The sequence below is a fragment of the Clupea harengus genome, chromosome 13 (genome assembly GCF_900700415.2).
Source record: "Clupea harengus chromosome 13, Ch_v2.0.2, whole genome shotgun sequence".
Taxonomy (NCBI): domain Eukaryota; kingdom Metazoa; phylum Chordata; class Actinopteri; order Clupeiformes; family Clupeidae; genus Clupea; species Clupea harengus.
In genome coordinates this window covers 25,080,476-25,090,798 of record NC_045164.1, presented here as the reverse complement: position 1 = coordinate 25,090,798, position 10,323 = coordinate 25,080,476, and positions in this window count along the sequence as shown.

The window sequence follows — 10,323 nt, the reverse complement described above, 5'->3', positions numbered from 1 at the left end:
TATGGTGACAATAAACGGAGCAACCTCCCGCTGGACAGTCACCCTCCAACATCACGCGAGCTTGACACATGTAAGGGCAGTTCACAGCATACTCCCCGTATGCAAACGACCGCCAGAGCATGGAAATGCACGGAGGGAGAGCCAGTTTGCATTACACCATCAGACATTCCTGTGGTTTTAAATCACTGCTTCACCACAGCCGTTAATAATGGACGCAGAGGTCACACAAGCACGCTGGCCCACTGCACGAGCATTCTTTCCCTTCTGATGAAAGGCACTTAAAATAGAGGGCTGGGAAGGCTAATGCAGTATGTGGGTCCCTCACGTCCAGACAGAGGAGTCTAGGCAAAGTGGGTGAGGATTTACTGTAGTCTCATTAGTCTTATCATAGAATGGGTCTCTGGTGCACCTTGAGAGCACTTTTATGGCTTTTTAATTTGAAGTGTCCTTACTTCGGGAGGGGTAATTGTCCTTACTTCGGGAGGGGTAATTGTCCTTACTTCGGGAGGGGTAATTGCATCAAGTATTTGGCTGAGCTGACTCACCATTAATGGTCCGAGAAAGTAAATTTCAATATCATCATCTTTATTCATCAGTACAGTACAGCTTGCTTGGTGGGTGTCGGATATTTTAAGGGGGTACCTGCATTGCTTTTTTACACCCACCTTCACAGGTTTTGGGTAGTGCATCTACTCTGAAGACTATCACCGAATGGTCCTTTTTTTTAATCATTTTCTTTTTATTTAGAGTACAATCAACATGACACATTTACAATACCCTAATACCAATACTTTGAAAGCACAAAAGTTCCTTTCTAATTCTGGACTCATTACTCAAAATATATCATTTTGAACTTGAAAATATCTGTCAATTCTTTACTATGACCGAAGGTGAAATGGTCCTTTTTAAAGGTGAGACAGCACTGAACCCTGTCACTCTGGCAGCAATGAACTGAATCGCTCAGGCAGTGGTGACTATTGCCAGAAAACAACTAACAAGTCAAGATGTCGGGGAGGCATTTTAATTCTTTGTGTGAACCCAATAACTATTATAAACAAAGCAGTGTCATGTCAAGAAAAGCACTAAACTTCAACCATGTTATGCTCTTAACTATTGCTTTATTAAGAGCTAAACATATTGTGTTCTCCCTCACCAGTTCCAGTCAAATATAACTGTAAATAGTTTTGACAGTAATCATCCAATCCAGGTGTTTATACAAGTCACATCTGAAAAAATGTTAATGGCTTGATTATACTTGCATGTCCTCAGGGGGCCATGCAACGTACATTTCGTGATCAGAGGGTGTACGCGCAGCTCTGTGCTGAGTTGCTATTGTGACCGCGCCACTACATTACCAGAGCACCTGCGCAACTCAAAGCGGACTAGAAAGTAGAACAAGAACAGCTACGCGTCTGTGTTGTCAACAGATGTCTGAGTGCGGACTTAAAGCGGACTAGAAAGTTGAACAAGAAGAGCTACGCGTCTGTGTTGTCAACAGATGTCTGAGTGCGGACTCAAAGCGGACTAGAAAGTTGAACAAGAAGAGCTACGCGTCTGTGTTGTCAACAAATGTCTGAGTGCGTGCCTGTCGAGTGAGCATAATGAAGGCCTAAGCCTCGAGGTAAATACCTTCATCACTAATACAGAGGGAAATAAACACTGTGAAGACTTATCTGTGCTTGCTGAGAGACAGACTGCGGTAATAACCATGGTGCGAAACGGAGGGCCAGCGAGCATAGTTTCTGTCAGAGAAGATGAACGGCTCGCAGCCTCTGGCCAGTGTGAGTGTTTATATAATTTAAAAAGTATTTATACGGGGCCGGAGTTTGTTAATGGATGAGATTGAGCAGAGTGGGGAACTGGATGTCAGCTCGACTCAGGAATGAAATGGAGGGATCATCCACTGGTCTTTCCATCACCCCAGAGGGTAATTGCTGCTGCAGTCGAAGGAGAAGTGTCCCATCAATCATCTCGTACGGCTCATGGGTGGGACATTTTTACTCTGATTTCCAGAAATGCTGTGGTATTTGTTGGCGTTCACTTTTGACCAATGACAGTGCTGTATTAATAAAGACGTCCAATGTCAGAGCTTCACTTCCTTGAACATGTCGTCCATTCACTTGAATGCCCCTCCCCCCTCCCCTTTGCAACACAGACACACATAAATATCTGGAAAGAATGTACTCGTAATTTCGTCCAAACTTCAGTCAAACTTTATTGACATAAGTGTTTGCACTCCCTGAACTGTCTCCCCCCGAAGACTGTGCTAAGATAACTGCAGAATCAAAACACAATACACACATACATATGTGTGTGTGTGTGGACACACTCCACTATGGTAGTGGATACATGAGAATGAAAGTAAGTGCCAGTTAAAAGCTAAATGTTTAAATTGCCCTCAGGCCTTGGGGGAGGTTGCATCTGAAATGATGAATCAGACAAATACAATATTTGAGAGCAATCGGGGTTGGCGTGCTGGTCATGCTCTGTGTTAGATGTTTATAAACGGAACACGCTCACCCGCGGGATCGTCAGCAATTAAGCACATATCGCTCATGCATATGCATGGCGTGGAGATACTGATTATTCAAATGAGATTAGCTGCCGTGGGCTCGGGGTGTTTGGAACATACTTGGTACATATTTTATTACAAGAATTTCCTTCAGGATCAGTAGCTCCAGTCATTTGAAAGACTTTGTAGGTCACATTTTTCAGGATTTCTTTTTAATAATTTCCACAAAGAATGACAGCTATTCGCAGGCAAAGCACACTCCAATCTCATGAATGAATGGCAAGGCTAGTGTTTAACAGCATATGGATGTGTAGAGCCTTTGAAAAAAACTTCAAATTCGTGAACCCCAAGGTGGAAAAACCTAGACATACATCGACATTTACACCTCATCAGTGGCTGCCACAGCCTTGTCCGTCTATCCATATACCCCCAAGGTCCCTATTAAAACATACACTAGATCCACACTTGTGTTCCTCCATCTATTGGCATCCATTAAGTTTACGGTCGTGTTCATCTTCTGCTCCCTCTCATCCTCACCCTCACCCCAGAGCTGGGCAGCCTTGGTCTTCATCTTCATCGCTCCCTAAGGGGGCGCTTCTGTTTACCCCATTACATCTCCAAACATAAACTACACGAACATAAACACAAACATAAATTACGCACGGGACCATAAACGGGTGAATAAGCAACAGGAGGTGAAGAACACACTGGAGAATGAAAGGAAAAATGGATCCCTATAAAACCCGTTAATAAAAGCTTATGTATTATTGAGTATATGCAGGGCTCTGTTAGAACAGAGATTAGACTAGGTTATGGTCTCCTGTGCCAACAGGCCACATTTAATTCAGTTGTATTTTCTCTTGTGCACATATGCAATATTGCATTGTTTGCACAGACCAATGTATTGGGTAGGGATGAGAATGCATGCAGGAACGATTGGATCTAGCCAGAATATTCTCTATGACAGGCCTGCCATTTTGGTTCCTTGGTTTTTCTCTATGTCACTCTAAGTCACAAGTCTTTTATTGTCAGATGCACAGAATGACACAGGGTCAGACTGGGCACTGAAATTCTTAGGACAAGGCACCGCACAACAACCTACCATAGCATAACATAACATAACATAACATAACATAACATAACATAACATAACATAACATAACATAACATAACATAACATAACATAACATAACATAACATAACATAGCATAGCATAGCATAACATAACATAACATAACATAACATAACATAACATAACATAACATAACATAACATAACATAACATAACATAACATAACATAACATAACATAACATAACATAACATAACATAACATAACATAACATAACATAACATAACATAACATAACATAACATAACATAACATAGCATAGCATAGCATAGCATAGCATAGCATAACATAACATAACATAACATAACATAACATAACATAACATGACATTACCTTCATACATATGTGTTACCTTCTATCATTTCCTCTCTGATTGGTTTCACATCAAGATAGTGACAGAGAATCGGGTGGGTTGGAAATTCTGTAGAAGATCAGAGATGTAGAATTAGATAACATAATCTCTACATCATTTCTTGATGTTCTTCTCAGTCACCAGCCCTCCTCGTTGTTGTTTACTGGGGACAGGCCCTGATGCTCTTCTCGTTGTTGTTTACTGGGGACAGGCCCTGATGCTCTTCTCGTTGTTGTTTACTGAGGACAGGCCCTGATGCTCTTCTCGTTGTTGTTTACTGGGGACAGGCCCTGATGCTCTTCTCGTTGTTGTTTATTAGGGACAGGCCCTGATGCTATCCTCGTTGTTGTTTACTGGGGACAGGCCCTGATGCTCTTCTCGTTGTTGTTTACTAGGGACAGGCCCTGACGAGGAGCTGACACACACTGTGGGGTATAACGGCTGCCCTGGGAAGAACCTCTCTATCAATCAGTTACAGTAATTCTAAACTTCAAAGCTGCTTTCTAAATAAACAATCTCTCATGGCATTTCCAAACCATATAAATCTCATGCTGATCCTTTTAGTCAAATTAATTACAAAATGTTGCTTTGAATGCAACACTAATGAATGAAAAACTAAATATCCATCTCCACTGCAAACCCCACCTATATGCCACACATATAGTTATGCATTTAATGTGAAATTCTATGTTCATCAACCCACTGTGTTCATAAAGAGATTTTAGTGTCAAACAGTCTATAACAATATAGAAGTGCAACCTGTTAAAAGGTTTTTAGCACTGTCAGTCGTTAGCACTGTAAGCTATGCACCATGACTATGGTAAATCTTGAAAAAAAAAGAATCACTTATACTTCATTTCCTGACTTTGATCCCTAAAGTCTCTCTCGAAAAAAGTGCAGTTGACCTTGACCTCTGTGGGGAAAGGAAATGAACCTTTATTTTGATCTTCGGCGAGCGAGGAGTGCCGCATCTTTCGGTTCACAGACGTGTTATTGTGAGGTAACAGAACGGCTCGGGGCCTGTGGTCTGTGTGTTCAGATTTGAGGGCATTAACGTCGCTGTGGGGAGAGCTGAATCCCTCCTTTTGTTCTCCGCTAAAAAAACACAATTTGTTTCAATTTATACTAATACTGGGGGATTTTAGCTCTGCTTTCTCACCGCACAGAGCGTGTAGTGTGGTTACATTTTTTCTTTTTTTTTAAAGCAGAGAGAAAAAAATCTATCGCATAAATTCACGGCAACAGACAGCCATTGTGCGGTGGAAACACAGGGGCTTTCGCAAAATCAGGAGGAGGAGGACCAGGCATGCACACAGCCCACAGTCACAGTCAGACGGGTACATGCAATAGATAGCAATTTCATACTCTACTGACAGCAAAAAGTGCAAAGATTACAAAGATTTACAAAGTGTTCACAAATATAAAACATGACTGTACACTGTACACATAGACAATGTGGAATAGGTAGACAGCGCATATTTTCCACCATGAGGGGAGGGCATATAATATAATAGGGGCGACAGTGGTACATTGGTAGAGAAGTCGTTTAGTAATCAGAAGGTTGCTAGTTCGATTCCCTGTCGAAGCGTCTTTGAGCAAGACACTGAACCCCTAATTGCTCCTGATATGCAGTGTGCCATCAGTGTAAAATGTAAAATGTGTATACATTGTAAGTCACACATATGTAAGTCGCTTTGGATAAAAGAGTCTGCTAAATGACTAAATAATAGGCTCAATAAACACTGAACTGGTGCTGGGGATTCGCTGAGTCCTTCTTTATTGGGTGCATGACAACATATGAAGGTGTGTTTAGAAGTATGGCTTCCACAAATAATCAGATCTTACGCAAACTTTTTCAAGACAAGCAAGTATCTTTTGTCCGTAACAACCTCCCTCTCAAGCAGCTCTTATGCGGTGTGAGACACACAGGGATTTCTAAAGCCTGTCTATCCTTCAGTTCCAGCAATAAAGGCGAGCAGATGTTTCGCAGTTTCACTTGTGTCCTGTCAGCCTCTGAAAGCAGTGTGAGGATGAGCATCAAATATAACCAATTCAGCACAGCATTAAGTGTTCCACTGCCTTCTATGGGAATGGCATTTAGACTGTCAGACTGTTGGGGGCAGTTGAAGGATGTCGGTTGATGAAGGGCAAATTTACTTCCACCATTTCCTCCTTATTTTCTTCTCTGGGAGTTTTGGAATTCACAGCTTCTGTTTGATAGCGCCGCATTGCCAAGCACGATTTGTGTGGTGGTGTCCAGTGCATTAGTTTATTTATATCTTCAAACAAAAAGTGGTTGTAAAATGCCACGGAGGGATTTTGTGTTTTCTTAAATCTCATTGGCTATGGGGAATTAAGTTTTAATTTCCCATTGGGCAATTCCAGTAGACAGGGGAAAAATTCCAACTATAAACAGCCCCGGGTCATTGGCAAGTACAGGCTCTCCACTGCAGCTACTGCAAATGGAAAGTAGAACATTCTAATGCACTATCAACAATCAAGCAGCACATATGAAACATACATATGAAACAAGAGAGATATAGAGAGAGAGAGAGATAGAGAGAGAGAGAAAGAGAGAAAGAGAGAGAGAGAGAGAGAGAGAGAAAGAGAGAGACTGTAGAGAAATATGGCTTCTCTCTTTTCCTCTTTTGAGGATAATTTTGGAACAGAGCTACAATAACAAAGCAGAGTTTGAGCAGGATGCCAAACTGCTTCTGGAATTATAAGCAACAACAACACAGATGCGATAGAATCCACCCCACCTAAATGCTATTAACGATGCTCCATCCCATAATGTGCTGTGTACAGGCGAAATGAATGGCAGGCCGGGATGCCCAGTTGGTCTGCTCTCCTTCACTTGCTGATTACATAGTTCTGGGGAATCCCAAAGGCACATTTTGAAGAGCCGTACTTAAAGCTATCAGGAAATAAACACAGTTTAGCCAAACTATTTCACAGAAGTGTCCTTTAAGGATTTACTTCACAAACTGTGCCGGTTTGGGTTGCTCTTTATGTTTCGTGTCTGTGACAAATTAGTTTTGACTTTTCCCATTCAGACATAACCAACTGGCCATAGGCTTTTAAACACAAATACTGAAACATGTCTTACTATTAAAAAACGGTCCCCTTTGGTGTATATCAAGCCAACCGTGGCAGAAATGAAAATGACTATCCATACGCAAAATAATAGGGTAATAAAGCACAATGGCGAAACCCTCCAAATAGATCTGCTCAGGCAGAATAATAGCTACTGCTACTGTTCATTACAAATGAAAAATGAGTTAATTCAGGAGCAGATTTTAGGTCCTAACTAAAAGGATTTCTGACTTGCATCAACCAACCCAACCCCCATCCCATAGCCCTACCCCTGAGGACAACTCCATGGAAATGTAATGATGAAATACTCCTTCTCACCATTATTCTTGACAGATGCATGTAGGTGTTTCCCAGTGAGTCCCTCTGCTGTGGGTGGTAGTGTCCCTCCGTACGGCAAGACTATAATGAGTCTGTATCGTGTTCCTGAGGCTCAGCTGGTGGAAGCAAGGTGCCAACAACACCAAGATCATGGGTTTGATTCCATGGGAGCCCACATAGGCTAGTGAGTAAAATGTATATCTGTAATATAAGTTGCTTTGGATAAAAGCATCAGATAAAAGGAAATGATGAGAGCTTCATGTGTGACAGTGGGGATGTGTTTTTGTGCCATGAGGACGAGATGTTTCACTAATCCTCACTGTTGCCAATTGCCACCAATCACTCTTTATATTACATCCAAGAGGTTCATTTTATCAGCAGACTTGACAAGGCATAGTTTCATTCCGTGCTGGAAGGACAGGCCTCATTTTAATTCTCTATGCAGGTGCCGACATGACATTCGTGACAGCATCGTGACGGCCGGCTAAAGATGTCATACAGGCTCTGCCAGGGACCTGTCAATCACACCGTTGGCTGAGAAGACACCGTACCCTTTAAATATTGGATTCGCACCATCACTGAGGGAATTCATATCTAGCTAGAAGCCGCCTTTTCTCCTTTAGCATCAATCATGGCTTATCTAGCACTGCAAGGCACACTGACGTGGCCTTGGACGACGATGCATCAGGAGCGCACGGCAGCCCTGCTCTGGCCCTCCCTGCCCTCCATTGCTCAGCCCTCTCAAGGTCAGCCATTTTATTCTGCTTCTCTGACACCATTCTGGATATTAAGTGGCACTATTTCACACTTCCCTTTTGTTCAACATATGTATGTGTGTGTGTGTGTGTGTGTGTTCATGTGTGTGTGAGTGTGTGAGTGTGTGTGAGAGAGAGAGAGAGAGAGGGAGAGAGAGAGAGAGAGAGAGAAAAAGAGAGAGAGACTGAGAGAGAGAGAGGGAGAGAGAGAGAGAAAAAGAGAGAGAGACCGAGAGAGAGAGAGGGAGAGAGAGAGACAGAAAGAGAGAGTGAATGCTGGATAATGCTGTGCCATAATCACACCACTCCTGAGCATGCTTAAAGACCAAAACAGAAAAAAGAAAGTTCATCTTAGACTACAGCGCACACAACATTTGGTAAATAGTAAGCAAGACAAAGCTTGTCTCTTCAGTTTTTTTGGTGACACTACCGCAAGGAAACAGATGATAGGGCCCGTTTCTTCACAGAGAATGAACACAAGACAAAGAATACATTTTTTTGATGGATGCAAGGGATTTTTCTTTTCTGTTGCCGTAGCAGAGTGCTATCATGGCCTTTGATGGATTCCCAAGTCTCTGGGATAATAAATCAGACTATGCTTGGAACAAAATGAGGATCACAGTGGCTTGTCACATGGACTCTGCCCCGAACCCTCATACAAGTCCCTGCATTTTTGAACTGCATTGGTGTGATTAAATGATGTGCCTGGGAACATTTCTATTGAGTTGAAAATGATTTTACTTGAACAACAGAATCAAATGAAAGAGACAAAACATCTAATTTTGGAGTCATTAAATTTGAATGCATGAATTGCTGTTGAAGCAAGTGCCGAAGGCTGACATTGACAGTTTGCAGAACCATTAAACTAAGCAGATTCCATTAAACAAGTTGATGGCCAATATTCTTAACCTCCTCATCTTGTGCATTACACAGTCGTTCACTTCTGCGACTGTTATTTCTCTGTTTGAAGAAAACACAACAAACTCAACCCTCAACTCTTCAAATTGAGTGTCTTGGTCATCTTAAAGCCCCATTACGCAAGAATTGGTATTTTTTGCTCCTGAGGTCCCTCTAAAGTTGCGGAGTGTAGCTTTTACACCACTGTCGTAAATACATATCGCACTTCGAGACCCCCTTATGGACAGTGTATACGTGTATTTGTTGACAAGCCAAATAAGCATGTAGACAGTCAAGGTAGAGTAATATCACAAGAATTTGACACTGACACGACACTGCATAGTTTCATTTATTGTGACATTGTAACTTTTAGCTCTCGCCAACGAGTAAAAGCAAGTCTGAGACTCACTATTTTTCGGTCTCTTGCTCGGCTATTCTCTCCTTTCCTCTTCCTATCCTCCGTCAACGTCTTCCTCGGTTGCTTCGTCGCCTCTTCCATGATGTCCATACAGAAAATACTGCGCTAGTTTCCCCTTGTAGCTAGCGCATGGGTCTAGTTGTTGCGTGAGGTGGTGCCATAAAGCACTACGTAGTTCTCGTGAGAGGTCTCGCGCCCTGTACCCTAAAGTTACATGCAATACCAGGCGCATCAGGCATGCTGTGGCACAGACGCCATTCTCCGTATTACAAGTCAGTGTACCACGAAAATGATTTCAAGCTGTTATTTTCAGGTCAAATTATTGCATAATGGTCCTTTAAACCTCAGTGCATCTCCACATGAATTGAGTCCAGCCTTGATCCACAGTTGCATCGTTTACATTGATGCTTATCTATATGTCTAATGGTTTGTTCGTGTTTTGGTGGAGACTGGTGCTTAAATGGCATGTGGTTCACTGTGCAAAGGTGTGCGTTGTGTGTGTGTGTGTGTGTGTGTGTGTGTGTGTGTGTGTGTGTGTGTGTGTGTGTGCGAGTCCATGAAGGAGGTGGTGATGATTTTACATGGCCACTGTGGGAAGTCCCCAACCGATAGTACAAGGATTTTTTTCCTTTTACAGGAAACATCTTTTCCTGTGTATAACTAAAAATGACAAATCTACATGCTACATTCTAACAACGTATAGCTACAGGCATAAGACTCAGTAGAGTTGCTTAGATGAAAATAAGCTAGCATATCTTTGACATTGAAGAAGTGTTCTCCCTCTTCATATCAACAATATCAGTTTCATTCTCACACGTGATGCACATTGTTGTTGTTTGCACCAC